Consider the following 6,665-nt stretch of genomic DNA (forward strand, 5'->3'; position numbering starts at 1 on the left):
TTGGGGGGAGGGATTGCACAGCAATGAAGGAATTTTTCTTTTACTCATCAAGGAGAAAAGTGAATTGGGGGGAGGAGGTGGACAGGGAGAAAAGTGCAACAGTGAATGACTGGAAACCCTAAGTCTCTGTAAACTTTCATTAAATTTAATTTTTAAAAAGTACTAAAGAAAAAATTTAAAAAAGAGTCTTTTAAAATCATCTAGCCTAATTTAATAGATTTAGAGTTGAAGCAGCAAAATCTCAGTTTTGAAAAATAAAACATCTACAATACCAACAATTGCTCCTGATTATTTTAAGAGTATTAAGACTTTAACTCAGATTTCTTTTCTTTACTGTTTTCTAATTAATAATTTTATTTCCCTTTTTATTTAATGAACTTTTGCCTATTCTATTAATTATCCTCTGATCTTTTTAATATCAAAGGAGCCTGGGGAGGTGGGGTGTAGTATGTTGCATGTTTGGTTGCTAATCTAAAGGTCAAATCCACAAGTTGCTCTGCAGGAGATAAATAAGCAATCTCCTCCTCCAGAAGTGCTCAGTCTTGAAAAATCAGTGGGGCTGCTGTGAGTTGTAATCCACTCTACAGAGGTGATTTAATTTGGGTTTGAATTATTGACATCAGTGTTCTCATATCATAGTCGTATATTAGAATTAGGCGGGGGACTTTTAAAGACAGCAATGCTCAAGTTCTATTTAAAAAAAAATTCAAACTCATTGTCACTGAGTCAGAACTGACTAATAGTTAAACTTCCAGCAGGTTCGGAAACTATGACTCTTACAGGGAGAGATTTCCCACATTTTCCCCTCAGTGCTGCCTCTTTGGTGGACTCAGAGCACCAGGGAGTAGGCACCATGTGTTAGGAACCCAACTTCCTATGGCTATGCCACTAGGTTCACTTAGCTGGACAAAATAAGAATGCCTAGACATGGGATCTAGTCTCCATATTTAAAAGTACTCTTCAAGTGACATGAACTAAGCAGGTTCAGAACTAAGACACAGCATTTCAGTTAATGGATTAAAAAATGCCACCCAAACCAGAATGTTCATTTTATTGACGGCATTTAATTTTGAGCTCTAGTCCTGTCAAAATAATTGTATTTCCTGGATTCTAATCTAGCAACAGTTCAAATGGCAAATCTAGGCAACATAGTTGAGGGCCCCATATACCCATACAGTTACCAAATACTCTTGTTTCTATGATCTTTAATACTAAGCTATTTATTACCATCATAACAAACAATCCTCTTTCAATTTCTTGAACAGATTGTGGAAACAGCTGGACACATAATTTCCTTTCTTGTTCAGAGTAGTGTTCTAACCTTTCCATCCTCTAATACCTTTGCACAGTTTAAATCAGTATAGGACAAATTTATACCCTCAATCTTGGAATCCAAGGTAAGAACTCTGGATAATCTACCATCCCAGAGTTATTTCTATTGCATTATATCAGGTATCTATTTGCTGATTCCATCCTTGACACTCTTTCAGAAGTTTGTACTTGTCATTTTTTTAAAATGTGCTCTGCCATCTCCTCACATCTTATTTTTGTACTACTGTTAGTTACAGAAGAGTTAGCCCTAAACTCATGATAACACAGACTGTCGTACAGAGTAGAACTGCTCCTTCATGTTTTGCAGGCTGTAATATTCACGCAGAAGTTTGCTACTCTATTATACAAAATTTTATCATTCTATTTCCAGTTTCATTTCTGTCATCAAGTCTCTAGTTTCCAACTACCATTTCTTCTTCATTGTTTCCAACTTTTGCATTTCAGGCACCAATTATCATTAATATATCTTGATTGTGTGTTTGGTCAATTTCAGACTGAAAGATTTGGTAAAAATTTTCAGTTCTCTTTTCCTTAGCTTTAGCTGTAGAATTGTATACTTGAGTAATAGTCACATTAACAGGTCTTCCTTGTATGCATATGATAATATCCTAGAACTCACAACATTGTACTTCAGGATAAAACTTGAAAGTGATTTTTTTTTTAATTAGAAATGCAGCATTACTATCCTTCTTTCATTCTCAGTATAGTATACCATGTGTTTATCTGATTCAAAGTGGTCAAAGTTAGTTCATCTCATGTCACTAATGCCTAGAATGTTGATATTCATGTGTTCCATTTCATTTTTCACAAGTTCTAGTTTCCAAAATTCATCCTTCATACATTCCATATTCCAATTATTAAAGGATAATTTGATGCTATTTTTCTTCATTTTGATTGACTTCCAATCTGGGCTCTACCTCTAAAATGAAGGAAATCAGGCTGGAATTAGAATGGAAATGGATATTTTTTATGTTCAATGACATTAATTTCAAATACTTTTTTTAAAAACACAAACAGAAACTTTACACATGCATGTCACCTGATGAACTTAGTAGATATCTGATTAACTATTTGTGAAAGAATCATTGGAAAAACTCAGTATCAGCAGAATAAGCTATGCCAATAGACCATCAATTACTTGTGGGCAAATTCAAATTGAGGCTGAATAAATTAATACAAGACCACAAGAACCAAAATATGATTTTGGGTCTATTCTACCTGAGTTTCAAAGTCATCTTAAGAATAGATTTGAAGCGTTCAGCAGCAGAGATTGAAGATCAGATGAGTTGTGGGGAAGATATCAAGTATATCCATGAAGAGAGCAAAACATCATTACAAAGACAAGGAATAGAGAACAAAACAAAATGAATGTCAGAAAAGACTCTGATAATTAAAATAGAGTGTCAAGAAACCAAAACAAAAGGAAAATTGCGGTGCAAGAGCTCAACAGCAGGTTTTAACGGGCAGCTTGAAAAGACAAAGTATTATAATGAAATATGCGGAGAGCTGGAATTGGGAAACAAAAAGGAAAGAACTTACTCTGCATTTCTCAAGCTAAGAAAACAAAACAAAACAAAGACACCGAAATTTAAGCCTCGAATTGTAATATTGATGGATGTTGAATTATCCCTGGAGCATCAAAAGAAGATGGAAGGAATTTACACAGTCACTAATACCAAAAAGAACTGACTGATACTGAAAAATTTCAGAAACTACCGTATGAGCAAGAGCTAATAGAAATAAAGGAGGAAGATGAAACTTCACTGAAGATATTGGCAAAAGAAAAGGCCACAGGAGCCATAGGGATACTGATTTACAGATGTCAAATAACAGATAGAGGCCTGGATGCACTGACCAGTTTATGCCGGGAAATTTGGAGGACAGCTCCGTGGTCAACTGATTGGAAGAGGTCCATATTTGTTCACCTTCCCAAGAAAGGTCATCCAGCAAAATGTGGAAACTATAAAACAATATCAATAACATCACAGTCAAGCAAAAACCTGATACATATCATTCAAAAATGGCGTGGGCTATGCTCCCAGAGGTGTGGCCAGCGCACAGGGCAGCAGAGAGAGGATGGTGGTCATGGGGGATGTGTACCAGGTGTACAAGTGCCCCTTCGATCAGGTGGTTTCAAGCTTTCTCCGAAAGCATCTCAACCCCATTGATAAAAATGTCATCTCTGTGAAAGTAGTGGAAGAGAAAAAGAGATATATCCAGCAGAATAATCTATAGGAAAAGGATTGCAGTCTGTCAGAATGTGATTCCAGAAATTTTAAGGAAGGTGAACATTTTAAAAATACCTAATATCCAGTTAGAAAGGGAATCGTGACTCAATCCTCAGGAAAGAAGCATGGCTGTACAGAGTCATTGCCTTACATAGACACAGTACGCATCCATGAAGGTAGAGTCAGTCTTCCGGGAAAGTGTGGAAAACCCAAATTGGACAGAGTTTATCCAAAGAGGTAGGATTTCAATCACTGGGGCTGGATTTCTCAGCTGTATTTTGGAAACTTTTGCCAGTATGTTCTTAAAACAAGGTGCCCAGAAGGGAATTAGAATAATGGAGATGCTGCTTACAGGAACAGTATGGTGCCCCCTTAGCCGAATAAAGAATCATCAGAGAGCAGTGCCCGGGCTTACATTCTCTCCAGAATAACCTCTTGGTCATAGCACATCATAGATAAAGATTCTGGAGTACAGATTTGATGACGCAGCATTGGCAGCTTGAAGTAAAGGAGACTTTCCACCAGGACATGAAATGATACTCGCCTTTTTTTACATGGAAGCCTGCTTTAGATGATGGGTCTCATTCTGGGAGAATGCCTACCTGGATTTTCATGGCAGAGTGTCTAAATGATTTTACAAATAAAAGAAACCCCTTATCAGATAACAACCACAACAGCAGAAAAATGGCTAGAACAGTACGTAGCTAGGGCTCTGCTGAAAGTTCAAGCAGGATTTAGAAGAGGCTGTCGAACCAGGAATATTATTGCTGATGTAAGGTAGTTATCTATTTATATCTATACTTAGAAGATAGAATATTTATGCTTTATTGATTATGCAAAGCCATTTGACTTTGTGGATAATAACAAATTATGACTAACATTGAAATAAATAGGAATCCCAGGGTCTTTAATTATGCTCATGCAAAACCTATATATAGATCAAGAGGCTGTTGTGCAGAGCAAGGGGAATACAACATGGTTTAAAATTAAGAAAAGGGTGCATCAGGGTTGTATTCTCTCTCCATACTTATTGAGTCTGTATGCTGAGAAAATTGAGAAGCTAGACTCTGTGAAGAAGAATGTGACATCAAGATCAAAGGAAGACTCTTTATTAACCTGCATTATACAAATGAAACAACCTTGCTTGTTGAGAGTGAGAATGATTTGAAGTCCTTGTCGCAGACGATCAAAGAATATAGCCTACAATATAGATTGCATCACAATGTTAAAGACAGGTGCTGAATGATAGGCAACCTCATAATAGATGGAGAAAAGATTGAAGTTGTCAATCGTTTCATTTTACTTGGATGCACAACGAACAACCTTGGTACCAGCAGTAAAGAAATCAGGAGCCGTATTGCACTGGGGGAGTAAGAAAGCTCTCTAAATCATTGAGGAGCAGTGATACAAATCTGAGGACTAAGGTGCATCTGATTTAGCCCATGATCTTTCTGATCCCTTGCTATGCATCAGAGAGCAATGAATAAAGATGATAGAAGATGAATTGATACCTTTGACCTTTGGTATTGGAGAAGAGTATTGAATATCTCATAGACTGCCAAAATAACAAATAAATATGTCTTGGAGAAAGTGCAGCCCTAGTTCTCCTTGGAAGCAAAGACGTTGAAGATTCTCACATGCTTCAGGCATGTTGCTAGGAGGGGCTATTCCTTGAAAAAGAACATCATACTTGGAAAGGTGGCAGATCAGAGAAAGAGAGGAAGATCCTCAGCCAGGTAGACTCACACAATGACTGCTGCAATGGACTCTAGAGTGTCAGGAAGTAAAAGAGTAGCACAGGATAGTACAAGGTTCAAATCTATTGTTCATAGCTTTGCTATGGGTTGTATTTGATTTGATTTCACCTACCTAACAAATGTTAGACTACTGGGTAGGGAGGTGTACTGCTAACACAAAGGCAGTATCTTTTGGTAATTTGAACCCACTGGGAACTCCATGGGAGAAAGATGGGCAATCTCCTCCTTTGTGATTTATAGTTTCTGAAAACATGCTGGAAGATTAGCTATGGATTTGTTCTAACTTGATGGCAAAGAGTTTGGGTTATTGCACTTGATTGAGTGTTGTTGGGTGTGGTTTTTAAAAAATTTTTGTTTGTTTGTTTTACATTTTTACAGAAGCAGATCACTGGGTCTTTCTTCCATGGAGCTCCTAGGTGAATTTACACTGTTGTTGCTGTTGTTAAGTGCCGTCGAGTCGCAAGTAACTCATAGCGACCCTATGAAGGAGAGTCCTCGATGCTTGGGTGCCTTTCATCCTCTCTCCAGGTTCATAGGGTTTCCGGAGGCAAGCTATTATGGAAGTGGATGCCACTTATGCAACCCAGGTACTTCTTCCTTCCAACTGATCGTGAGCTACTACTGGTGGTTATAAATCTTTATGAGAAGGACTGCCTCTTTTTCTTCTACTGAGCAACTAATAGATGGTGGTTAGCAGTGCAACGAGTAACACACTCTGCCAGGATTTAAAATGACAGAATTAAACTTGTGCAATAGAAAGATCTCTCCAAGTAAAATGCTTGAGCATTGGTTATTGATCATCCAGTGCACCATGGCAAGGAGGACATTCCAGATTCAGAAGGAAGTGACATAGATGTCGCTCAGCATGCCACATGTTTACTCAAAGAGTTTCTGTGCCCTGAGAGCGCACTCAGTGACGACTGGCCTCGGTGCTTATTATTATTATTGTTATTAATTTTAATGAACATTTACAGGGATTTTGGATTTCCATTCACTCATTCATTGTTGCACTTTTCTCCCCAGCTCCCCCCTCATCCCCAGGTCACTCTTCTCTTTGAAAAGTAAAAGAAAAATTCCTTCATTGGTATACAATCCCCCTGAACCCCCCTACCCCGACCCCGAGTATACTCCACTCTGCAACCTTCATTCTGAACTCTTATAATAAACACAATATCATATAATATATTGCTTTTAAACTGTCCTTCACGAGGGTGGCTCTAGTGGCCTGGTGTGTAGGAAACTGCACTGCTAATCCACAGGGCATACCTAACCAGTGGTTTTACCACGAACAGAGTCCACCAAGTGATTTAATATCATTTGATGTCAAATCTACTGTGTGTCTGACAGT

General features: G+C 37.9%; 1 pseudogene; it reads left to right on the forward strand.

The window, feature by feature from the left end:
• The first annotated feature begins 3,408 nt into the window (after positions 1-3,408).
• On the forward strand, positions 3,409-3,944 carry LOC102876271 (annotated as a pseudogene).
• Positions 3,945-6,665: the final 2,721 nt, after the last annotated feature.

This window comes from Elephantulus edwardii, unplaced genomic scaffold, assembly GCF_000299155.1.
Source record: "Elephantulus edwardii isolate Elephantulus edwardi_28Jun2011 unplaced genomic scaffold, EleEdw1.0 scaffold00025, whole genome shotgun sequence".
NCBI classification, from domain to species: Eukaryota; Metazoa; Chordata; class Mammalia; order Macroscelidea; family Macroscelididae; genus Elephantulus; species Elephantulus edwardii.